The sequence below is a fragment of the Daucus carota genome, chromosome 4 (genome assembly GCF_001625215.2).
Source record: "Daucus carota subsp. sativus chromosome 4, DH1 v3.0, whole genome shotgun sequence".
NCBI classification, from domain to species: Eukaryota; Viridiplantae; Streptophyta; class Magnoliopsida; order Apiales; family Apiaceae; genus Daucus; species Daucus carota.
The window spans coordinates 7,145,803-7,172,815 of record NC_030384.2 but is presented as its reverse complement, the minus strand read 5'-3'; the positions used below and the strand labels follow the sequence as shown (position 1 = coordinate 7,172,815).

At 37.3% G+C, this 27,013-nt stretch overlaps 1 long non-coding RNA gene across 1 annotated transcript; it reads left to right on the top strand.

Moving 5' to 3' along the window:
- Window positions 1–803: 803 nt before the first annotated feature.
- On the top strand, window positions 804–16,127 carry LOC135151924 (uncharacterized). Its single transcript, XR_010290889.1, has 2 exons — window positions 804–911; window positions 15,841–16,127. It is a non-coding gene; the product is annotated as an uncharacterized LOC135151924 (long non-coding RNA).
- The last annotated feature ends 10,886 nt before the right edge of the window (window positions 16,128–27,013 follow it).

Sequence of the window (27,013 nt, the reverse complement as noted above, 5' to 3'; positions counted from 1 at the left end):
AGAAATTAGGTTCCTGTATAATCTGATTTCTTCTGAAATATTTACAAGCTCTTATCCACAGATGGCCCTGCTTCAGGCATTTTTTTGGAAAATAATATTCTTGTATTGGGTCATAAACCTGGCACATGAGTAGAAGTAGTTGTTATGCATCAATTTAATTTAGATGTGTTAGATAGTTGAATATATTGAAATTTAAGCCTAAATATTGAATGGATGGGAAAAACATATATTTGGTCATTGTTTCCTGTACAAAATAATGGGAAAAGGTTCTAAAGAGCTGGCCTCTCTAAAACGAAGCAGTAAGTGAGAAAATGTATTTGGAGGTGGGAGTTCCTAATATTCATTTGATGAGCAAGATACATTTTATACTTATAAACCTGGCACATGAGTAAAAGTACTTGTTCTGCATCAATATTATTTGGATGTGTCTTAAATGATCAAATATATTGAAATTTTTAGCCAAAATATTAAATGGATTGGAAAATATTTATCAGGTAATTCTTTCATGTACAAAATAATGGCAAAAGGTTCGTAAGAGATGACCTCTTAAAAAAAAAGCAGTAACTGAGAAAATGTATCTGGAGGTGGGAGTTCTTAATATTCAATTGACGAGCAAGATACTTTTTTACTTTCTGTATTAATTAAAGCAGCATACTTTTTATTCATATTGTTGGTAAATTTCTCCCATCAATTGTTTATGTGATTATGTGCTAATATTATTAGAGGTTCTAGAGGGACACTGTCTATGTCGGGATCTCTTAAACAGTGGTGATCATCAATTGTCTCGACTTCAATGCTACATCAATATTGTTGTAACTTTGTAAATATATGTTGCAGGAATGACCCTCGAGTGCTTCTTAGGGGTAAATATCTTGAAAATAAGAAGTCGAAGCCTTATCTGCAACGGCATGGTAACATATTAAAATAAATAGTCCTTTTTTACATTGATTAAATTTCTTTCTTTCAAAAGAGATCTTTTGACCTTGCTGAGTTTTAACATTAATTCTAAAGGGTAAGTTTGGAAAGGATAATAAATAATATAGTTAGTAAAGTTATTATCGAAACTCTATGTTAGGTCCCTATTAATTCACTATATATAATAATATAGTGATCACAATATGTAATACAGTATGACAATATAAGAGATCGAAAGCAGTAAACTCTTATGTTCACAAAACTTGATGGTTACAAAAACTCTCTCAGTGATTTATATTCTATCACCAAGAGCTGCTAGGGTTCTTAACAATATACTTGATAACTCAACTCATATAGAGTAACCCTAATCTGTGTTTATATAGACACAGTTACAAAATCAATCTCTGATTTGATATCCTATAAATCAGCTAATAAATCTATCAATCAAAGATTGCTCCAGTTTTCTGTTTAGTTTCCATAGTCAGCAAATCACTCCTCAGCTTCTATCCTTCCTTGAAGTATATCCGCTTCTGAGCTCTTTCCACGTGTAAACTCTGTCGAGTCTTGACTATGTAAACTCTGATCAGACTTTATCAAACTCTGTCAGACTTTACTAAACTCTGATCAGCTTCCAGTTTAAACTCTGATGATTCCTGTTCTAAAACAAACCTTAAGAACATTAGTAATCATCAATTATATCTAACAATCTCCCCCAACTTGTGCATGAATAAGTTATGTGCAAGTTAACAGATAATTGATGATGTCAAAACATTTAAGTCAAATGCAACAGAGTTTAACTATATAACAGAAAACTTTTAAAACTTACAGATACTTTACTCCTTAGCTGCATAGATACCATTTGCTGTCTTTAGATACTCTCTGAGGAGTTCTTTCTCAGCTTCTTCAAGCACTGCAATCATTTGTCTCTTGATCTCTCTCAGCTCTGGATCTGAAACTCCAGTTTGATAAATTGCAGCTCTGAGATCATAAATCTTGTTCTTCTTCAAGTCCCTATCCAGCCTGATATTGTAAGCTTTATCAGACTCTTCATTAAATGCAAGAGTTCTGATTCCACCTATTGTTTCAATCTTTGCTGAATTTTTCTTCATCTCCACCAGCTGTCCTTTATGATTGAGGTATTTAGGAATGAAAGGTCCAGCATTTTTGTTTCCTGTAATCCCCATCTTTCTTATGATTTGATCTTTTAGCAGGTTGGAGATGTGTTGTCCTGACTTGTTCTTTACTTGAAATATGTATGATACATATCTCAATTCTTCCCAGTGTTTAGCATATAGATCTGCTTCAAGTACTCTAAACACTGTTCCATCAGACATGAAGTAGATAAGGATATTATCTCCTCTGTCATTTTTTACCAACTGGACTGAATCAAGTTTGTCCATTCTGTCTTGCAATACTCCAGTCTTGGGAGCACAGAGAGATGAGGGGTCATCTGGTCTTGATCCTATACTCTGATCAAATTTTTCATACTTGGATCCCAGCCCTCCTTTATCTCTTCCTGCCTTTTGATGAGAAAATGGTTTAATTGAGCCTTTTTCAAAACTTATTTCAGTCATCAGAGTAGGCTTTGCAAATCCAGCCAGTGGAGTAGTTGTTGGTTTGAACACAGCTTGAGCTTTGTCAGAGACTGTGTCTTTCTTTGCTTCCTTATTGACTTGAGCTGTGTCAGAGGTCAATCTTTCTTTTTGAGGTTCTGCAACATGAGCTTTGTCAGAGATTGCAGCTTCTGTTTTCTTTTCCCTCACAACTTGATCCTTGTCAGAGGTTGTAGGCTTCTTCTTTTCCCAGCCTTTCTCCAGATTTTCATCTACTTTGCTTTTACCCTTGGAGGTGTATTCATCTTCAGAGTATACCTTTTTGACTGGTAAACTCTGATCAGCAACAGTAGCTTCCTTGATCAGTATTCCTTTTTCTTTTGGCTTGGTAGTTGACTTTGCAGGCTTTTGGATCTTTCCAGAGTTTATGGCTTCAATATGTTCCTTTTTCAGCTCAGCTTCCTCTGCAGCAATCAACTCCAAATCCAAATTTGCTTCTGGATTTTCTTGTTCAAAAACCAATCTAGCAAGCTCTTCATCAGTCATGGGTTTGTCTGATCCAGTCACTGGTCTTTGCTTAGATCCAGATGTGATGTTGTGAGTTGGACCAGACTTTGTGCTTTGCTTAGATTGTTTCTGACTGTCAGAGTTTGAAACTCTTCCACCAGTTCCTGCTTGAAATCTCTTGTGCTTTGTGAAGTCATCCACATCATCATCATCATCATCATCCTTCTTCTTTCTCTTCAGAGTTTGATTAGTAGACTTGCATTTGACTTTAGCTACTCTCTCCCCCTTTTTGACATCATCCTCATCAGGTATCAGAATTGATGTGATCAGAGAAAGTGAAGTTTGAATGGCTTCAAGCTGTTTGGACATCTTTTCTTGATTTGATTCAATCATGGTCATCCTTTGGTCCAGAGATTCATTTGCAGTCACCAGCTTCTGTACATTTTCTTTCATAGGATTGATGGTCCTTTTCTTTTCCAGTTCATTTGTCTCCTTGACTTTTGCCACCTCTGTTCTTAGACCATCTATTGATTTAGATGTCTGGGCATGAGCAGGATGAAATGTCTTCAGATATAGAATTGTGCCCTTGAGGCTTGACATAACATCAGAGTTTGTAATTTTCTTCTCTGCCATAGATAAGAACTCTTCAGCTTTAGGTGTTTCCAAGGAATGCTGGTGACTCAACCAGAGTTTATCCCATACTTCAGTTGGAGGATCAACCTGAAGATCCCTGGGAAGTGGCTCAGAGTCTGTGTTCAGAGTTTGTAGCCTGGCATTGTACTGGCTAGTTGACTCCCACTTCTGTTGTGTCAGAGGAACTCCATCATTTTCATCCTTGGCAGTATCTGAACTGGCATCATCCTCAGTATCAGAGTTTGCTTTTTCATCTTCAGGAACAGGATCAGCAACTTTCTCCACATTATCCGGAGCAGATTTTTCTTGAGCTTCAGACTGTGACTTGATGGGCTTTTCACCAGTCTGAGCAAGAGATTGTAAAGCTTCCACAGCTACTTTGTCAGTTTCCTCAACTACATCAGACCTGTAGTTCTCTGGAGCTGTATCATGAACAATGGCATCCTCAGGAATTTTCATTGGAGATTGAGGAATTGGACCATGATCAGATAATGGAGTTTGAGAATCAGACAAATTTGCTTCAGCTTCAGTTGTAGCTTGTGCATCACACTCTATTTCTTCATCTACTGCAGATGCTGTAGGAGATGCTTTAGGAGATGTTGTAGGAGATACTGTAGGAGATATCAGAGGAACAGCTTGAATAGGAAGCACCATCAGAGCTTGAGAAGTTTCTGGTAGTGTGGTAGATGGTGTTTGGTCTTCCTCAACAGTGAAGTCTGTGATGTCAGTTTCTGGGATTTTTGCCTTTGCAGGTTTTTGAGCCCGTAACTTGAATCTGGCTGTCTTCTGAGGACTTGTGTGAACCGGTTCAGAGACTGTTGTTGGAGTAGGTTCAGAGTTTGCAACTTGTGCAGTTTCTAGATCATCATATTCATATGCTGCAACAAGTCTTCTTCTTTTCTTCTGCTTTGGAGGAGAAGCAGCTTCATTGTGGACATTATCAGAGTTTGCAGCATCAGAGTTTGCTGGTTTATCAGACTTTGTCTTTAGAACTTGTGTATCAACAGAGGTTCTGGTTTTGGTTGTAGAGGGTTGGTCATCAGACTTTGTAGATTTGGATGGTTTTGTAGTTGATGATCTTGGTTTTCTGGTGACTGTGGGAGAGGTTGGATGTTGTGGTTGAGGTTGTTGAGGCTGTTGTTGTGGTTCCTGAGGAAGGTTCAGCCTTGCTCTGAATGGAGCTGGGATTTGCAGAGGCCTGAGAACTGGTCTCTTCTCATCTTTAGATATGAGATCCTTAAAAGCCCTTTTATGAAGTTTAAAAGGTTTGATCTCATCTGCAGCATCAAAATCCACTTCTCCAACAGTGGCATTAAACAACAATTGGCAAAATCTTGAGAAATATATGACTTTCCTGTTCTCAAGCATTCTTTCACCAATATTTCTAAGAACTAATCTACCAAAATCAAAAGCAGTAGAATAGATCAGAGAATACCCGATCTGTAGCATGTCCATTGGAATAGCATCCCAGTTTGTAGATTTCTTCTGGAAAGCTCTGGTAATGCAATCAAAGAAAAAACTCCACTCCTTATTGAGCCATGGACGCTTCAACTGACCCAGTTTATCCAGAGATTCGTAGTACCCCAATTCAAGCATCATTGTTCTGAGATTTGCATCTCCATTGGTAATGTACGCAGAATGTTCTGGCAAGTTGAGTGCCTGACGAACTGTTGCTGGAGTAACTGCATACTCCTCCCCGTCATAGGAAAACACAATTGATGGTGATCCATCTGCACCACCATTGTCATATGTACCCGACTTCCAAAAGCTGATGATTTGGCTTCCTGAAAGTCTTGCAGGAGCGGTGAGAGCGGTACCGATGACACTCTGTGCCAAGAATCGCTGAAAGGGATGATAATCCCTTGGGGCTTCAGCAGTGTCAAGGATGGCTGCATAGTTATTAGGAACGAATTCAACACCTGCCAAGATAAAAGCTGTAGTGGCCATTAGAACAGAGATTATGAAAAGAAGATGTTTGAGGAAGTGTGTAGACGAAGATTTGAATTGCAGAGAACAGAGTGTAAGAGTTTTGTTTAGAAGGTGAATGTAGAGAGTAAGTGTAAAATTGAATAATAAGCAATAAAATCTGATCTGAAAAACTCTTCAGATTTTGTTGAACTGAGCACGCATGGGCTTTTTGTTCAATCAGACACCTGTCAAAATGTAACTGGTAGATGAGTGTTAGTGGGATGGAGAAACGAGAGTAATAATCATGAGTGCAGTAAAACATGCGCAGTAATAAATGCTGATTACACGTTCTCCTATTAAAATGTTTTGCATGTAAACCCACTAATAATACATCCGTTTGAAACACATTCTCTGAATATTTGAAAAAAAATCAAGATCAAATCTCTCGAATTTTTAAACTCTGAGATTTAAGACAAAGAAAATAAATTTCTGCGAACCTCAGAATAAAGACATAATTTTCAGAATATTCATCAATAAATCAGAGTTTGTTCTAAAATCCATAGCTCAATAATGTGCTTGTGAAATGTGTGTGTGGTCATGTTAAATCAGAGAATATAAAATTTCACAATTTCGTAATTATAAGGTAGACTTTGAATAATTTATTCAAACTCTCAAAACTTAGACTAGGACATACTCTGAAGATAATCAATAAAATAATCTACCCCCCCCCCCTTTTTTTTTTTTTTTTTTTTTTTTTTTTTTTTTAGTCAGGACGCTTCTCAGTGTGAGTGAGGCACGACCTTTAAATATACTATTGCATTAGTATTTCTCCAGTAATCAGAGATTGTGACTGGTCACCATAGATTATAAAATCTTAGCAATTACTTAATACCAGCAAATGTTTGGTTCTTCCCAGTCACTGTCATATTAACATCTAAGATCTCAAAGGAGTACCATGCTTATTTTTCAGGGGGTTTTGTCTCAGGTAATAAAAACATCAGAGTTTATAATCACTGTCTAGTATATGAGAGAAAATTTAAATTAATCAGTCTCACTTATAATTAAGATATGTGAAGTAGTAGAGTCTCAATGATATCAGCATGCATAGTGTGAACTAGTGTAGCACAAAATTGAGATCAGGATTAAGGAACTTAGCTGAGATTCATGATTACTCATTCATAACATGCTTCATGGTATCTTCATAGGTGATTTGTCTCAGAGAAGATAAAAATGAGATCACTTATCAAGATTCAGAGTTTTATAAGCATCAGAGAATATTATCAGAGAATGTTATCAGAGTATGTTATCAGAGTAAAGCAAACAGAGTATATTATCAGAGAATGTCATCAGATTTTATCAATCAGAGTATATCATGGCAGATGTGTGAGTAATACATATGGTAAATTTGACAAGTTAAATTTTAAAGATCTAACCAATATGTTTACTCAGTTCCTGATATCATTCCTAGCTCATTCACCAGCCTAGTAAAAGTTGCTTCACTTAATGGCTTGGTGAAAATGTCTGCTAGCTGCTGTTCAGTAGGAACAAAGTGAAGTTCAATGGTTCCTTCCTCCACATGCTCCCTTATAAAATGATATCTTATACTGATGTGCTTTGTCAGAGAATGTTGAACTGGATTTCCTGTCATAGCAATAGCACTTTGGTTATCACAATAAATAGGAATTTTAGAGAAGGATAACCCATAGTCCAACAGTTGATTCTTCATCCAAAGAATTTGAGCACAACAGCTGCCTGCAGCAATATACTCTGATTCTGTTGTTGATGTTGAGATGGACTTCTGCTTCTTACTGTACCAAGAAACTAGTCTTCCACCCAGAAATTGACAACTCCCACTTGTGCTTTTCCTGTCAATTTTGCAACCTGCAAAATCTGCATCAGAGTATCCAATAAGACTAAAATCTGATTCTCTAGGGTACCATAGTCCCAATGATGTGGTTCCCTTGAGATATCTGAATATCCTCTTTACTGCAATCAGATGAGGTTCTCTTGGATCTGCCTGAAATCTTGCACATAGACATGTGGCATACATAATGTCTGGTCTACTTGCAGTCAGATAAAGCAATGATCCAATCATTCCTCTATAGTTTGTGATATCCACTGATGCACCAGTATCTTTGTCTAGTTTTGTTGCTGTTGCCATAGGAGTAGTTGCAGCAGAACTGTCTTGCATACCAAATTTCTTTAAAAGATTTCTGGTATACTTGGCTTGATTTATAAAAATCCCATCTTCAGTCTGTTCAACTTGTAAACCCAGAAAATAACTGAGTTCCACCATCATGCTCATTTGGTACCTAGACTGCATGAGCTTGGCAAATCTTTGACAGAGTTTAGCATTAGTGGAGCCAAAAATAATGTCATCAACATAGATTTGAACTAAAAGCAGATCATTACCATGATTCAAATAAAACAGAGTTTTATCTATGGTACCTCTAGTAAATCCACTTTCAAGAAGAAATTGAGCTAGAGTTTCATACCATGCCCTTGGAGCCTGCTTTAGTCCATAAAGTGCTTTGTCCAACCTGTAGACATAGTCTGGATGTTTTGGATCCACAAAACCTGGAGGTTGTTCAACATATACCTCTTCATCCAGTTTCCCATTTAGAAAAGCACTTTTGACATCCATCTGAAATACTTTGAATTTCTTGTGTGCAGCATAGGCCAGAAAGATTCTAATTGCCTCCAATCTTGCAACTGGAGCAAATGTCTCATCATAATCAATACCTTCCTGTTGTGAATACCCTTTTGCCACAAGCCTTGCTTTATTCCTTGTAATGACACCCTCACTATCAGTTTTGTTTCTGAACACCCATTTTGCACCAACTATGGATCTGTCTTTAGGTCTTGGTACTAGGGTCCAGACTTTATTTCTTTCAAATTCATTTAACTCTTCTTGCATTGCTTGAATCCAATCAGGATCTTGAAGAGCTTCCTCCACCTTTTTGGGTTCTGTTTGTGACAGAAAGCAATGATGTAAACATTCATTTGCTGTAGCTGTCCTTGTTTGCACACCTGCTTCTGGATTGCCAATTATTAAATCAGGTGTGTGAGATTTTGTCCACTTCCTAGCATGTGGAAGCTGACCATTTTCATCATTGGATCCTCCCCCTTGATCCATGCTCTCCTGATTATGTTGATCATTCTCTGTAGCTCCCCCTAAGTCTGTGCTATCAGAGTTTGAATCAGTATTCTCTGATGAGTTTAAGTCAGCATTCTCTGATGAGGCTTGGGTAGAGTCTGGAACATTCTGATGCTCCCCCTCAGCAATTGCTTCATCATCATGAACTTGTGAATTTTTACTGGAGTTTGCTGTATTTTGTTCACAGTCAGAGTTTGACTGTTCATCAGAGTTTGTTGAATCAGAGAATATTTCTTCATTTTCAAAATGCAGTTCTTCATGATCATCCATATCTGCTAAGCCCATAATTCTTTTGTCATCAAATGACACATGTATGGATTCCATGATGACCTTGGTTCTCAGATTATAGACTCTGAAGGCCTTTGTTATCAGAGGATAACCTACAAAAATACCTTCATCAGCTTTTAAATCAAACTTGGTAAGCTGTTCTGGATGAGTCTTCAATACAAAGCATTTGCACCCAAATATATGAAAATACTTCAGATTTGGCTTCTTTTTCTTCACCATCTCATATGGGGTTTTGCCAAGCTTATTAATCAAGGTTGCATTTTGAGTGAAACAAGCTGTTTGAACAGCTTCTGCCCAGAAATAAGTGGGCAATTTAGCCTCATCAAGCATAGTTCTGGCAGCTTCTATAAGAGTTCTGTTTTTCCTTTCAACTACACCATTTTGCTGTGGTGTACCAGGTGCAGAGAACTGTTGCACTACACCTCTTTCTTTGCAGAACTCTTCCATTGTTGAATTTCTAAACTCAGTTCCATTATCACTTCTAATGATTTTCACTTTGTCTTCAGATCCATGATCCAGTTGTGTCACATGATCCATCAGATGCAAGGCTGTTTCATCTTTAGAGTGAAGAAAATATACCCAAGTGTATCTAGTATACTCATCAACAATGACAAGAGCATATTTCTTCCTTGCAATGGATGGTACATTGACTGGTCCAAATAGATCAACATGTAGAAGATGATATGGTTTGTTTATTGAGAATTCAGTCTTACTCTTGAAAGATGTCTTTCTCTGCTTGGCTTTTTGACATGAATCACACAATCCATCAGATGTCAGTAGTGATTCAGGGAGTCCTCTCACAAGCTTTTTCTTTATAAGCTCATTTATGGAATTGAAATTTAGATGTGAGATCTTAAACACAATCATGTCTGAAAAATCACAAGCTTCATCCTTTAGAGTCCCAACCCTTAAGGCATCTGAATATCCAGTCTGGAAAGAAAGAATGATCATATTCTTAGACTCTGTTGATCCAGAATACCTTGACCGGATTTATGATGGACCACATATGCCCACCAAGCTCTCTGTTGGGATTGCAGATGAACCTCAAAAGATGGTTCCAAAAGAAAAGAAAGATTATACTCCAGAGGACATCTCATCTATCAGTAAAGATGCAAAGGTGAAGCATCTGTTGCATAGTGCCCTTGATAATGCAATGTCTAATAGGGTGATTGGGTGCAAAACTGCTAAACAAATCTGGGATGCTCTGGAAACCAGATGTCAAGGAACTCAGGCCATTAAGAAAAACAGAAAAACAATCCTTACACAGGAGTATGAGCACTTTGACTCAAAATCTGGTGAGTCCCTGACAGATCTGTATGACAGATTTGTCAAACTGCTGAATGACTTATCTCTGGTGGACAAGGAATATGATCTTGAAGACTCAAACCTCAAATTCCTTCTAGCTCTTCCTGAAAAATGGGATTTGAAAGTCACTACAATAAGAGACAATCTTGATCTTGGAGAAATGTCTCTTGATGATGTTTATGGAAGACTGAAGACTCATGAACTTGAGATGGAACAGAGGAGCAAACGACATGGAGGAAAATCAAAGTCTGTTGCTCTGAAAGTTCAAGAGGAAGCTGCTAAGAGCAAGGGAAAAGCTCATGTCACAAAGTCTGACATTGAGACATCAAACTCTGATGTTCCCTCAGACTCTGAAGAAAGTGATGATGAGATGATGCAGTTAGCAGCATTGATGGTGAAGAGCTTCAAGAAGTTGGCCTACAAAAAGTTCAACAAAGGCAAAAGTTTTTCAAGGAAAGACAGAAACTCTGACAGAGTTTATGACAAGAAAAACTTTAAGAAGAATGAGGGCAAAGAAGGAAAAGCTGGAAAAGCTGACAAGTATACCTGTTTCAACTGTGGTGAAAAGGGACACTTTGCATCTGAATGCAAGAAAGCCAAGAAGGAAAAAGAAAAAGCCTTTATCACCAAGAAAGGAAACTGGACAGATACATCTGATTCAGAAGAAGAAGTCAATTATGCTCTAATGGCAAACACTGACAACAACACTGAATCTCCTGCTAAGGTACCTCACTCTACTCTTGCCTTTGATACTGAAGATATAACTGAGTTAAGATTGTTTCTTAAAACTTTACATATCAGTTTTAGAGATCAGACTTTAGAGAATGAAAGATTAAAATCTGAAACTCTGAGTGTAAAGAAAAGGAATGATTTTCTAGAAAAAGAATTAGTTCAAATGTTGGAAGTTCAAAAAGAAAGAGATGATGCTGTCATTGTCAAAGATGAATTATCAAAGAGGTATGCATCTCTTCAATCAGAACTTGCCAAGGAAAGAGAGATCATTAAAACATGGACTAATTCAGGCAAAACTACTCAGGATATCTTAGGTAGTGGAAACTGGAAGAAGGGACTAGGTTACACTGATAACTCAGAAGCTGAGTCATCAAAAACAGAGTTTGTTAAAACTCAAAAACCTAAGGTTAAACCTGTTAAATTTGTTGTTGAATCCTCTAAGCCTAAACAATGTAGACCCAGCCCTCCTTTATCTCTTCCTGCCTTTTGATGAGAAAATGGTTTAATTGAGCCTTTTTCAAAACTTATTTCAGTCATCAGAGTAGGCTTTGCAAATCCAGCCAGTGGAGTAGTTGTTGGTTTGAACACAGCTTGAGCTTTGTCAGAGACTGTGTCTTTCTTTGCTTCCTTATTGACTTGAGCTGTGTCAGAGGTCAATCTTTCTTTTTGAGGTTCTGCAACATGAGCTTTGTCAGAGATTGCAGCTTCTGTTTTCTTTTCCCTCACAACTTGATCCTTGTCAGAGGTTGTAGGCTTCTTCTTTTCCCAGCCTTTCTCCAGATTTTCATCTACTTTGCTTTTACCCTTGGAGGTGTATTCATCTTCAGAGTATACCTTTTTGACTGGTAAACTCTGATCAGCAACAGTAGCTTCCTTGATCAGTATTCCTTTTTCTTTTGGCTTGGTAGTTGACTTTGCAGGCTTTTGGATCTTTCCAGAGTTTATGGCTTCAATATGTTCCTTTTTCAGCTCAGCTTCCTCTGCAGCAATCAACTCCAAATCCAAATTTGCTTCTGGATTTTCTTGTTCAAAAACCAATCTAGCAAGCTCTTCATCAGTCATGGGTTTGTCTGATCCAGTCACTGGTCTTTGCTTAGATCCAGATGTGATGTTGTGAGTTGGACCAGACTTTGTGCTTTGCTTAGATTGTTTCTGACTGTCAGAGTTTGAAACTCTTCCACCAGTTCCTGCTTGAAATCTCTTGTGCTTTGTGAAGTCATCCACATCATCATCATCATCATCATCCTTCTTCTTTCTCTTCAGAGTTTGATTAGTAGACTTGCATTTGACTTTAGCTACTCTCTCCCCCTTTTTGACATCATCCTCATCAGGTATCAGAATTGATGTGATCAGAGAAAGTGAAGTTTGAATGGCTTCAAGCTGTTTGGACATCTTTTCTTGATATAATTGTAGCAGCCAGCACCACGGTTCGAGCTCAACCGAGCTGGGGAGATGCTGGGCACCCCAACAATCCCCCCCCCCAGCATCTGCCAGCACTAACACGGCTGCACAGCATGCCTTCCCGGGGAATCGAACCCGTGACCTGCTCTGATACCAACTTTCTTCTGCAGAGATCCTTGTAGACAAGCAAATTGCTTTTTCTTCAGAGTTTGTAGGCAAGTGGATTTCATAAATATTCCCATGTCTGTGAGCAGTTACTGCCACTTTGCCTGTTGACTTGCTTACTATCTCACTGTGTTCTTCATAGAAATCAACATGATATCCTCTGTCACAGATCTGACTGACAGAGAGTAAATTGTGTTTCAGCCCTTGAACAAGAGCTACATTTGATATGATGACATTTCCAAGATTGATGTTGCCATATCCCAGAGTCCTTCCTATGTTGCCATCTCCATAAGAAACACTTGGGCCAGCCTTCTCCACAAACTCTGACAGCAGGGTCTTATTTCCAGTCATGTGTCCTGAACATCCACTGTCCAAGACTAGGATATTCATCCTGTTGCCCTGCAATCATAAAGACCACTAGTTGTTAGTTTTAAGGACCCAGACTTGCTTGGATCCCTTGGCCTTATTAAGTTTGTTAGCTTTTGCAGCGGTATTATTATCAGAGTTTGAGCTAACAGACTTTGCAACAGAGTTTGTACTGGAAACAGAGTTTGTACTTGCAGAGTTTTTATTAACCTTTAAAGAAGGTTTCAATTGATAATAATCATAATACAAACTATGATATTCTTTGCAAGTATAAATAGAATGCCATAAACTACCACAATGAAAACAAGGATCTTGTGGTTTATATCTAATACTACTTTTTCTAACTCCAGACTTTGTAGGTAAAGAGTTAATGTCCTTGTTCTTCCTGCAAAAATTAGCAAGATGATTAGTATTACCACAGTTATGGCATGTCTTCCTAGGTGCATTTGGAACAGGCATGTAGTTATTACTCTTGTCTATGCCAATTTTGCCATTTCTATTTTTCCTAGGCTCCTTGTTTCTGTCATCAGACTTTACCTCTTTAAGCTTATGTTTAAGCTGTTTCTGAGTCATCAGTCCTAAGTTAACCTGTTTGGGCTTTTCAGATTTTAAATTGTTGTTAATCTCTGATTTTGGTCTACATTGTTTAGGCTTAGAGGATTCAACAACAAATTTAACAGGTTTAACCTTAGGTTTTTGAGTTTTAACAAACTCTGTTTTTGATGACTCAGCTTCTGAGTTATCAGTGTAACCTAGTCCCTTCTTCCAGTTTCCACTACCTAAGATATCCTGAGTAGTTTTGCCTGAATTAGTCCATGTTTTAATGATCTCTCTTTCCTTGGCAAGTTCTGATTGAAGAGATGCATACCTCTTTGATAATTCATCTTTGACAATGACAGCATCATCTCTTTCTTTTTGAACTTCCAACATTTGAACTAATTCTTTTTCTAGAAAATCATTCCTTTTCTTTACACTCAGAGTTTCAGATTTTAATCTTTCATTCTCTAAAGTCTGATCTCTAAAACTGATATGTAAAGTTTTAAGAAACAATCTTAACTCAGTTATATCTTCAGTATCAAAGGCAAGAGTAGAGTGAGGTACCTTAGCAGGAGATTCAGTGTTGTTGTCAGTGTTTGCCATTAGAGCATAATTGACTTCTTCTTCTGAATCAGATGTATCTGTCCAGTTTCCTTTCTTGGTGATAAAGGCTTTTTCTTTTTCCTTCTTGGCTTTCTTGCATTCAGATGCAAAGTGTCCCTTTTCACCACAGTTGAAACAGGTATACTTGTCAGCTTTTCCAGCTTTTCCTTCTTTGCCCTCATTCTTCTTAAAGTTTTTCTTGTCATAAACTCTGTCAGAGTTTCTGTCTTTCCTTGAAAAACTTTTGCCTTTGTTGAACTTTTTGTAGGCCAACTTCTTGAAGCTCTTCACCATCAATGCTGCTAACTGCATCATCTCATCATCACTTTCTTCAGAGTCTGAGGGAACATCAGAGTTTGATGTCTCAATGTCAGACTTTGTGACATGAGCTTTTCCCTTGCTCTTAGCAGCTTCCTCTTGAACTTTCAGAGCAACAGACTTTGATTTTCCTCCATGTCGTTTGCTCCTCTGTTCCATCTCAAGTTCATGAGTCTTCAGTCTTCCATAAACATCATCAAGAGACATTTCTCCAAGATCAAGATTGTCTCTTATTGTAGTGACTTTCAAATCCCATTTTTCAGGAAGAGCTAGAAGGAATTTGAGGTTTGAGTCTTCAAGATCATATTCCTTGTCCACCAGAGATAAGTCATTCAGCAGTTTGACAAATCTGTCATACAGATCTGTCAGGGACTCACCAGATTTTGAGTCAAAGTGCTCATACTCCTGTGTAAGGATTGTTTTTCTGTTTTTCTTAATGGCCTGAGTTCCTTGACATCTGGTTTCCAGAGCATCCCAGATTTGTTTAGCAGTTTTGCACCCAATCACCCTATTAGACATTGCATTATCAAGGGCACTATGCAACAGATGCTTCACCTTTGCATCTTTACTGATAGATGAGATGTCCTCTGGAGTATAATCTTTCTTTTCTTTTGGAACCATCTTTTGAGGTTCATCTGCAATCCCAACAGAGAGCTTGGTGGGCATATGTGGTCCATCATAAATCCGGTCAAGGTATTCTGGATCAACAGAGTCTAAGAATATGATCATTCTTTCTTTCCAGACTGGATATTCAGATGCCTTAAGGGTTGGGACTCTAAAGGATGAAGCTTGTGATTTTTCAGACATGATTGTGTTTAAGATCTCACTGTAGTAATCTTAACAGAGCTGGCTCTGATACCACTTGTTAGGTCCTATTAATTCACTATATATAATAATATAGTGATCACAATATGTAATACAGTATGACAATATAAGAGATCGAAAGCAGTAAACTCTTATGTTCACAAAACTTGATGGTTACAAAAACTCTCTCAGTGATTTATATTCTATCACCAAGAGCTGCTAGGGTTCTTAACAATATACTTGATAACTCAACTCATATAGAGTAACCCTAATCTGTGTTTATATAGACACAGTTACAAAATCAATCTCTGATTTGATATCCTATAAATCAGCTAATAAATCTATCAATCAAAGATTGCTCCAGTTTTCTGTTTAGTTTCCATAGTCAGCAAATCACTCCTCAGCTTCTATCCTTCCTTGAAGTATATCCGCTTCTGAGCTCTTTCCACGTGTAAACTCTGTCGAGTCTTGACTATGTAAACTCTGATCAGACTTTATCAAACTCTGTCAGACTTTACTAAACTCTGATCAGCTTCCAGTTTAAACTCTGATGATTCCTGTTCTAAAACAAACCTTAAGAACATTAGTAATCATCAATTATATCTAACACTCTATCTTATCAAATTTCTATCGTTATAAAATCTTCAGATTACAAGTCCAATTAGAAGTAAACATGGCAGCTCCGGCAAATCATAAGCTTTAGCACGGTGGTGAAGAAGCATCTGAAGCTGATATTTTTGAGGTTTACGATGTGGTTATGTATCTTGGCATAGTTGGTATTATTGTGTATGTTTTGATTGTATGTTGTCGGACATTGTGGCTAGTGCACAATTAGAATAGATGAATGAATATTTGTAGTAGTTGATGTTGTACGTGCTGTTGTTTGATATTGGTCGGAGACAATTGATATTATCAATTAACTGGATTTGGTAGTTTCTTGGTTCGTCAAAAAACTATGTCTAAAGTACATATTACATATCGTCAACTCTAAATATATTGATGTCTATGCCTATAATTTACATCAAATAAAATATTATAAAATGATGTCTATAATACCTTTAACATCACCTAATAAGAAACTAGCTAATGTCTAAAAGTCCTTTCGACATCACCACCTTAAAAGAATATGATGTGAAATTAGCTTATTGACATAGATTATATAGTATTAGGTGATGTCCCATGGTTTTTTTAACATCACTAATTTGTTAAATAATGATGTCTTAGTTTGGTTTAGACATCAGTTTTTTGTTAGACATTGATGTCTATGGTGTTTTAGACATCAGTTTTTTGATAAATAATGATGTCTATTATATTTAAGACATCGCCTTTTAGCCGATGTCTAATATGGTACAATAGACATCACCGACAAAGACATCGCCTAAAAACAAACTGGGACATCAGTTTTTAGGCGATGTCTAATGCAAATTTTCTAGTAGTGCTTATAATTATGCAAGAACAAATCTGCCTGCAGGACTAAAGCATAATTATCTTTATGAGCTTTCAAGAGCACATCATCACCCGAATATATTTTTCGGACATGGTTTTCTTTTATAGTCAATATCCCACTCTGTATATAATGCCATTGCCCAATACATAAATTCGTAATTTAAAATAAATTACTTAACTTATGAGTCAAGGCATGTGCATTAAATACAAGTGTCAATCACTATATCCGGATTAAGAACCTAAGCAATAATAACATCGTAGAATCTTAGATCTTTATTGTCAGAATTAAAGAAATAATTATTCTACTATTTTGATCCCGTGCAATATACACAAAGTATATAAGTATTATTCAATAGTCAAGATAAACTATTTCAAAATAATACTCCAGTCGTTCCAATCGATTGTCTAACACCATTTAGACTGTGAACCCTCATTATATTATATAAGGAGTTCGACAATTTAATCTTCTGCTATCCCATTTGATACTAGATTGTCTACAATATATAATATACAGACAATGTGAAAACATGCATTTAAGATTCTCAAATAATTGTTATATATTTCAAACGAATATTTCAGTATAACCCTAACATTGTGTACTCAGAATTTACAGGAGATAATATGGCTTTGAATTCATTCACAGTTGATGGCTCACCCTTCTCTTTCTTTGATGGAATCAAAATCTCAGGTGTGATTACCTTGAGAATTGTTGTTGTAGTAGGAAAAGAGGTTGGAACAATTGTTGCTGTAGATGTTGAAGAAGATTGTTTTGTCAACAATTGATCTAGTCTTTTCTTTATTGAATCCCTTTTGCTCCTTGCTCTGAGCTCATTTGCAGTGTAGAAGGGAGGAGGTATTCTAGATACTAACTCTGCAGGTGATGATAAGGGTTCTTTTTCCCCCTTTTTGTTCTCATCAAGTGCAGGTGGCCTAGGTACACTTATGCCTGATGCCATGATGAGAAGCTATAAAAGATCAGTCTGGACTCTTTGATGTTGCAGCATCTCATGCATCCTTCCATCCAAAATATTTACTATATCTTCCAGATAATCTAGCTTACTTTCCAGCTTAGCATGCCTTTTCTCAGAATCAGACATGGCAGAGACAGATTTGCTGGGAAGTCTTTAATTAATTGTAGCAGACAGATCATTCTTGACTACAATGATGGTGGAATTCAAATGCTCTATTTCTTTCTGAAAGTGCAGAGATTGGTACTTGTGAAGCTTAAGATTATCCAGGGCTTGGCTGCCAAAGGTAGCAGAATTAGGAGAAGAGGAACTGACAGCTTGAGAATTGACCAAAATGGAAGCTTGTCTTTTTCATTACATGCTAAGCACAGTGGCATTGGCTGATTGCATGGAAAGCCAAGAAGGGAGAGAAATAGATGGTTCTGCAGACTCTTCATTAAGTGAATTTTCAACAACACCATGGAGGTCTTCATCACTGTCATCTTCATACTGGAAGTCATCACCAGCATTGGCAGGCAGAGCTGCAAGTGACTCCTTTGCTCTTAGCATAGATGCACTCCTGTGAATGAGATTTAGGCACCTCTCAGCTGCTTGATTATCCATCCTTGCAAATGTCTGAATAGAAGACATCCCATGTGTGAAAGTCTCAGGATCAAGTGGCACACTATCCAAATTGGCTCTGTATTCATCTTGAAATTCTTGCTCACTTGATCTTTCATTGACACCTGCATTTCTCTCATTTTCTCTCTGTTCTTGCATCAAGGGCTCCCCTTGGCTCACCACACAGCTCACATCTCGCTCACTTGTTCCTACTAAGGAAGCACTCAAGTCCTCTCCTTTTTCCTGGCTAGAAGAAATAGCCAGACCCTCCACTTTCTCTCCTTTTGCCAGCCCAAGGCTGCCTCTCCACACTTTCACACCTTTCCCTCAATCCCAAGAGTGTTTGTGCTATGATGTGATCAACTACTGTGGTAGATGGAATATCAGTTGAAAGACTAGTAGTTGTAACCTGATGAGTGTCATCAGTTGAAACATTCATAGAAGAGACTTTCAACTGATGAAGCCTGTTAAGCGCATCAGTTGAAGGACAAACACTGTTCGATGGATGAAGGATATCCATCGACGATGAGGAAGAAGTAGGCAAATAAGCTGTGACAGTTGAGTCTGTGGCGATTGATTTTGAGTGTAAATCCACAGAACACATTGTCACAGAGTAAGAAATTTTATGAGAAAGATCCAACAAGTCATCAATTTGATGATGATCAATCTCAGAGAGGGGCTCCTCCATGAAGTCTAAATATGGAGAATTTACAATGGTGGTGTGAATTAATTCCACATCCACAGAAGAGGTTGTGGATTGTGTTTGAGGTTCAGAAATAGTGAGATCAAATATAGAGGAAAGTGGGATTGAAAGAGTAGAAGGGGGCGGTGACTCCACATTTACTGGAGCCACATCATTCTGACTTTGAGATGTCTTAGGCATAAAATCTATTATTTTAGCCTGAGATGTGTGTGCAGTGTGCTCAGACTGGCCACCTTTTGTCTTCTTTCTCCCATATGCCTTTATAGGTGAAGTGTCCCTCCCCCTCTTTAAGTGTGCCCTGGCTGTGGGCTATTTTCAATAACAACATCCTTTTGGGAGGATGTCGTTAGAATTGAGCTTAAATCTTTATTAATTTCTACAGCCTTTTGGGAGACTACAGAGTGGCTAGGCTGATTTTCACTCACCTCTCCAACCTTATTCTTAGGGTTTTCTTGATATTCAACCTGTCCCTCCCCCTCACTTCTACCATGCACACTCCCCTCAGGTTTGTGCTTTTTAAATTTTACAACAGGTGCCTTTTGGGAGGCACCTGAGGTTGGCTTTTTAGATTTTGGTTTGGAAGGTTGGGCTACTTGGGAAGGCTGCTGTTGGTCATTTCCAGCAGCCATTGTAGTAGAAGGTAAAGAAGTAGGAGGTTGAGAGAGAGTTAAGGGAAAGCCAAATTCCTGCTTTTCCTTACCAGCTTCCATAATAGGCAAATAGATCACCTCCATAGAGGGATACAAGTTCATCCTTGAGAGGTCTTTAAACACTCTCTTTTCCTGAACAAAACTTGAAAGCTTGGCTTCCTGATTAGTGATAACCAGCTTATCATTGACATGATTTGCCAGCATCATGATGAACCTTGCATAATATATATTTTTAGGCCTATCAGTCTTATCACCTAGTTTCTGCCCAATTTCTTGGATCATATAACCACCAAAATTAAAGTATTCATTTGTTAACAACATATAAAGCATTTGCAAAATCTGAGAAGTAATAGCATCAAAATTACTAATTTTGCCAGAAAATGCCTTAACAAATGCCTCACATAAGTAGCTCCATTCTCTCCCAAACCCTTTTCTAACTATTTTACCTAACGCAGAAGTAGGCACGGAATAGTTCATGGCATTAAGCATATTAATTAACTGGATATCAGTAGGCAAAGTAGCAACAGTATTCTCAGGAATCCTAAAGCATGTATTCATGACATCACAGTTAACAGTATGCATTTCATTTTTAAGAGAAAAGGAGATAGTTTCATGCTCACTGTTAAATTCAACCGTAGACTAGATCTCTTCCACCACTTCGTGATAGGTAGTGGGAGTTGAAAGCATAGCATGAGATAGTTGGCTGATTTTTATGAACTCCATCATTTTTTGGAATTCCTTCTCCTCCACTGCTTCAGTGTTCACAAACGATGCAAAGTTGTTCTTCTCATAGATGAACCCAGTGGGTGATTAGTATTTCTTCATGGGCGCCATTGCAGTTACAGAGAAAAACTTGAAAAATATGAACTTCTTTTTGCACAGAGAGAGAGAGAGAGCTTGTGAATTCGAAAGAGTGAGATGAAAAGAATTGAAAATAAACTGAAAATACTTAAATACTTCTAAAGAGAATTGTTGTGATTGGCTGAAAAATTACCGTTGTGGAACAATAACTTTTATTTAACTCTGCAAAAACTACATACACGATTGTATGTATAAAATAGATGAGAGATAAAAGTGATTTCAACGGCTCAGATGTGGTAGATATTTCGATGGATAAGATAGGCGCCTCTTTGGAATTCTTATTCGATTGATGAGGATCAGTTGAAAGAGTTTCAATTGATGTCATCCATTGGACTAAAAACAAGACCCCTTTGGAATTATTATTCGATTGATGAGTATCAGTTGAAAGAATTTCAATTGATGTCATCCATCGAACTAAAAACTAGGCAATAGGATATTGTTTCAATGGTTGAGCTAAAAGATCATTCGTTGAAACAATACTCCAATATAGGATAATTCCAATATCTCATCAGTTGAAATATCAACTATTTTATCCAGAATCATAACTAAATTAATTTTGGAGAAATTGAATTTAGCTGAATTCTGGCTGCCAAATTACAGACAAATTTATTATAAGTTAGGAGAAATTTAACATACCTAATTTACTTACCAACCTTGTGAATGTGGATTCATCAAGGGGCTTTGTGAAAATGTCTGCAATTTGTTATTCACTTGGAACAAAATGCATTTCAACAATACCATTCATCACATGTTCACTTATGAAGTGATACTTGATGTCAATATGCTTGGTTCTTGAATGTTGTACTGGATTCTCAGTTATAGCAATAGCACTAGTGTTGTCACAAAATATTGGGATTTTTGAGAGATTTAAACCATAATCAAGTAATTGATTTCTCATCCACAATATTTGTGCACAACAACTTCCAGATGCAATGTATTCAGCCTCAGCTGTAGAGGTTGAAACAGAATGTTGCTTCTTGCTAAACCAAGAAATCAGCCTATCTCCAAGAAATTGACATGTGCCTGTTGTGCTTTTTCTATCAATTTTGCATCCTGAAAAATCAGCATATGAATATCCAATTAGATCAAATCCAGAGTCTTTAGGGTACCAAATACCAAGATTTGGTGTTCCCTTAAGATATCTGAATATTCTTTTAATAGCAATTAGATGTGATTCTTTAGGATCTGCTTGAAATCTAGCACAGAGGCATGTAGAGAACATAATATCAGGTCTACTAGTTGTCAAGTATAAGAGAGAACCAACCATGCCTCTATAATTTGAAATGTCTACAGATTTCTCATTAGGACTTAATTCTAATTTAGTGGCAGTTGGCATGGGAGTTTTAGCTTCTTTGCAATCCATCAAATCAAACTTTTTAAGTAGATCATAGATGTACTTGGTTTGATTTATGAATATACCTTCCTTTATTTGTTTAACTTGTAAACCAAGAAAGTAGGTGAGCTCTCCCATCATGCTCATCTCATACTGACTTTTCATCAGTTTGGCAAACGTTTTGCAAAGTTTCTCATCTGTAAACCCAAAAATTATATCATCTACATAAATTTGAACTAAGATAAATGCTCCATTTACATTTCTGTAAAATAGTCTTATCCACAGTTCCTCTAGTGAAATGATTATCTAATAAAAATTGAGATAGAGTGTCGTACCAGGCCCTTGGTGCTTGCTTTAAACCATAAAGTGCTTTTAAGAAGAAGTAAACATACTCTGGAAAATCTGGATCTTCAAAGACAGGAGGTTGACTTACATATACCTCCTCTTCCAGTTCACCATTAAGAAAAACACTTTTGACATCCATTTGATAGACTTTAAAATTTGCATGAGCAGCATAGGCCAAGAAGATTCTTATAGCTTCCAATCTTGAAATGTGCAAATGTCTCATCTGTAACAACCTCAAAATTTCAAGTACGTAATTATCCAATTATTTATTTAACTATCTAATTTGTGCAAGTAAGTGATTTGATTTATCAAATATTCGAGACAGAATATCTCAAAAGCGAGAAATATGGATCTGGATAAATAATGTAGTTCGAGAAATTATTAAGGTGTTACATGTTATAACTGGCTGTTTAAGCATTAGATTGATAAATGCCGAAAATAATTGATATTCAGCCTTATTACGTAGACATTAAATTGGTGCGTGTTTTAGATACACAGTTAATTCATGGAAATATCTATCTATATATATATATATACATAAAATTTTAGTCGGAATTTATTTAGTGGAAACCAGATTAGATCAAGTATTAGTTAATTAACAATTTAGTTATTTAAAATTTTGATAAATTATCAAATATTTAAAAAGACCCCAAAATGAAATATGGTGTAAATAAAAGATTAATTTTTGCTACTTGGTGCCCAAGTAACGTCACTTGGTGCCCAAGTCACGTTACTTGGTGCCCAAGTAAGATTAGAAGATAATCCAAGTTGTGAGTGGGTCTTTGTGTAAAAGAATGTCTATAATCAAGATTTGTAATGATTAATAGAGGTAATGTGATATAAAATCAAAAACTAGAGTAAAATCCTCATTATTGTCTTAAAGAGTAAGGGAGGAATTAAGATTAGAGTGTCTAAAGGAGTAAAAGAAGGAGGAGAAGAATTAGGACAGCAGCTAAAGTAATCAAGAAAATCTGCCAAATCAAGGTAAACACTCTTTGACTTTACTCATTTATGGAGCTACATTTATGGTGGTAAATTGTAACAGTCAATGTTACTATATAATGCTAATGGTCCCCACTGATTGAGTAACCCAGTACATATTTGATCAGTGGTATGAGCTGGGTGCTTGCTCCAATATTTAATACCATTGTGATCTACAGTCATTTTTATGTTTTAATATCTAGTAGTGTATCAAACAGTGGTTAATTGGTAGCTTAAAAGGTTTTCCCCAAAATTTATAAATTAGGGTTTATAAATTAGGGTTTCAAAATTTAGGGCTTTTCATGTTGTGGTGATTTTGTGTATTGGTTGGAGGGGTTTGACTGAGTTGCTGGAAGGAAGTAGGAGATCGGGGCCAATCTCGGCGTTGGGGCACCGGAACCGCCGCGTCGAGGTCGTCGGAGACGACTCGGCGGTGGTGGGTGGCCAGAACCGAGGCGAAAGGAGGGGGGATGGGGGGATGTTAGCTGGAGAACGACGGCAGGTGTACGAAGCAGCAACGGAGGGCGGAGTCGCGGCGGATGGCCGCTGTAGCGAAGCCAGCGTCGGCGAAACGACGGACGACGTCGCCGGAGACGTCGACACGCGGCGCTGATGGCGGCCTGGGGGTCGTGAGAAGAGAAGATGAGCTGAGAGGGGTGCCGTCGCGCGTAGATCGAGCCACCGCAGCAGCGGTGGCGAGGGTGGTTCGATCAGAAAGAGAGAGAGAGAGAGAGAGAGAGAGAGAATGAGAGAGAGAGGGAGAGAGGCTGAGAGTGAGACAGGGTGGGGCGGCGACGAGGCCACCGGAGCCGAGCTCCGGCCGGCAGCCGAGGGAAATGGCAGGAGAAGGGAGAGAGAAGGTGGGTGGGGGAGAAAAGGGGTGGTTGGGGAAGATGGGGTTATAATGGTAAATTGCTAATTAGATAATAGGTAATAATATATTAATAAAGAAACAAATAAAGTTGAGATTTTAATTTTGGTTGGTTGGTTAATTAAGGTAGACAATATAATTGAATGGGTAGAATTTGATTGGAAATATTTTAAGGAAATGGGATTTTGAGATATATTATTATCACTAATTTATTAATTACAGATTTGATTTGCTAACTCAAAGATTCGGAAGTAAAGATAGGCCATTAAATTAACTTAGAGGATATTATTTAATTTGGGGAAAATATTAGAATAAAAATTTAAGTATAGTCCACATGAGATGGCAAATTTGTAGACTTTCAAGATTATAGATAATAAGGTTGAGAATTAAAGATAAACGGATTTAGAATCGTAGTAATGGATTTAGTGGGTTTGGAAAATTAAATTTAGAAATACTAAGGCATTAGTTTTTTGTAACACTTAATGAAACCGTCGGAGGTATTATTATTATTTTAGTAATTGTGGACTTGATATTTGTCACTAATTAATTAGAGAGTCTCTTGGATTAAAAGATAAGTAATTAAAGAAATGAGTTTATAGAGTATTGGGATTGTATATTTCGTTACCCTTCATGAATTTAGGAATTATTTATTAAAATATGGTTATAAAGGTGTAAAAGATGCAGAAGAATAATTTAAAAATATTTAGGGGTAATTATTTAAAAGAATTATAAATGATTAAATTCTTAATGTTAAATCTAAAGGATATAATTAATATTATTGGAACCAATCCTAGTCAATGGGAAATATAGATACTCATCCTTTGAGATTAATTCCTTCGAAAGGTGTACTAAATTCACTACTTTATGTGATTTAGAATATTTTACTTTCCGGAAAGGCGGATCTTATTTGAGACGGAATATTATAGCAAAGGACGACAGGCAAGTTTATCTATTCCTTACTTTTGTTATGCCAATGTGCATTATTTATTTGTTGGATATAATACATGTTATTTAAAATTCTACTTGCAATCCCGATAATTTTATACTCAAGTATTACTGAAGATCGAGCAGAAGCAGTTATTTGAAGATCGGGCGTTCATTTCGCGTATGTATATTATCTATTTTCATTTCATGATTTGAGTTTATCCATTGTTCGGGTTTACTCACCATTCAGAGAGATTATCAATTTTTCTGACTTTCGAACCCTTACATTTTGTAATCTTGTAGAAATAATATTATTATTCCAGCACTTTCATTGCTACAAGCCTAACTCGGTTTGCAATTCTTCACTTTACTTCCGTCTCGAAAGCCTAAATCATTTCTTGGAAGTCATTATTTTGAATCAATTAGCTATCTCAACTTATCATTATTCACGTCATTCAAATATCTAGACCCTTAACTAGAATTCATTCATTCTAACAAAGATATGAAATTCTTGTACAATTTTCAGTTAACAACTATTCTATTCCTATTCCCGAAGCGGTATGATGGACTTCAGTTATTATTACATCCTCTATCTTATTTGAATCCTAGTACCCTAAACAAAAAGGGATAAATGATCCGTACAAGGTTTGATAAACCAAGTAGGATCGGCTCTCTCGTTCGTTGATGATTTGGATTACATAATTCTTCGTAATCCAAAAGGCTTCGATTTCATTTTGTGAAGGTGCATTTGTTCGCACCAGAAGGAGACTTGGAGTTCTTTTTAGAAAGAAGCATTTCTTGTACTCAGGGGAAGAATCTTACCAAACTGGTCAACACGAAGGTTCCAAATTCGTGGAAGAGAAGTGTTATTACTGTCTCTGTGTGGGACAACTTAAAGGGTTGAAAACGATAACCCTTATGCTAGCAACAAAATGGGGAAAACTGTGTGGCGCCGTTCAAAGTCGCGATCAGACTACGAAGGCGTTACGGGATGGTATCTACTTAGTGGCGGTGATCGAGCCATAAGGTGGAACCATCAAGGATGGTGACCAGTGTTATTTTTATTTCTGTGATTTCTTGAGATCCTTATGTGATTATCAGCAGTTCTCGTTTCGAATCTGCTTAATTGCTATATCTGCTTAAACTCCTTGATATTCATATACCGTGAAGTTGCACTTGAATTGAGAACTTGCTGAGCAAATCATTTGCTCATACTTGCAATATTTATTTCCTTTAACAGTAAAGACAGAGTATGGCTCGACTAAGGAGGACAATCAGGAAGCGTACCACAGCAAGGGAAAGAGCAAGGCGTGAAGTCAATGCAAGAAGAAGGGTACGAAGACAGACTCTCACATCAAGGGTGTATTACTTTATAATAATATTAGTAGTTGGTACCTTTGGACTTATTATTGTAATCTTAACCTAAGACCATGTGTAAGTGTGTATCGATCCCTGGACTTGTGGGAAGTGTGAGTTGTAATATAAGATGTTTATGTTATGCTATGTTTATGTGGCGACCCAAATTCAGGGAATACGGGTTTGGGGGCGTTACAGTTTTGGCATCAGAGCGGTGTTATATCCTTAGGACACGAGAACCTAGGCATATAACAGGTGAAAGTAAGATTTGCCAATGAGAGTTATAAAGATATATATACATTGATATATATCGATTTGTACGTATGCGGGAGGACATACGAACCAAGTAGACCCTGAGAGTCACTAGACTCTATTAGTTATATGATTAAATATATGCACCTTAAGTAACCTTTAGTGTTGTGTATGTAGATGACAGGATCCAGTGACGTTCGAGGCCGATCTCACATGGGGTACTCTGACTCTAGCTACGATAGCGACCCTTCGATGGAGATTATCTTTGTGGACAGTGGCTCGGAGGACTCATCGATTCAGATTCTGGAGCCTCCATCTCCTGTGGTTATTGATTTAGTGGACTCGTCTGACTCAGAGATACCCGACTTAGGAGAGCAGACTCAGAGTGAGGGACCAGAGTCACCTTTCCGCTCACTATCTACTATTACTACTGTACCAGCGATCACTACTGATGTTGTCACCACTCCTCCTACTTATGTGACTACACCGGTTCAGAGGAGCGATGGTGAGCCTGACATTCTAGAGCTACTC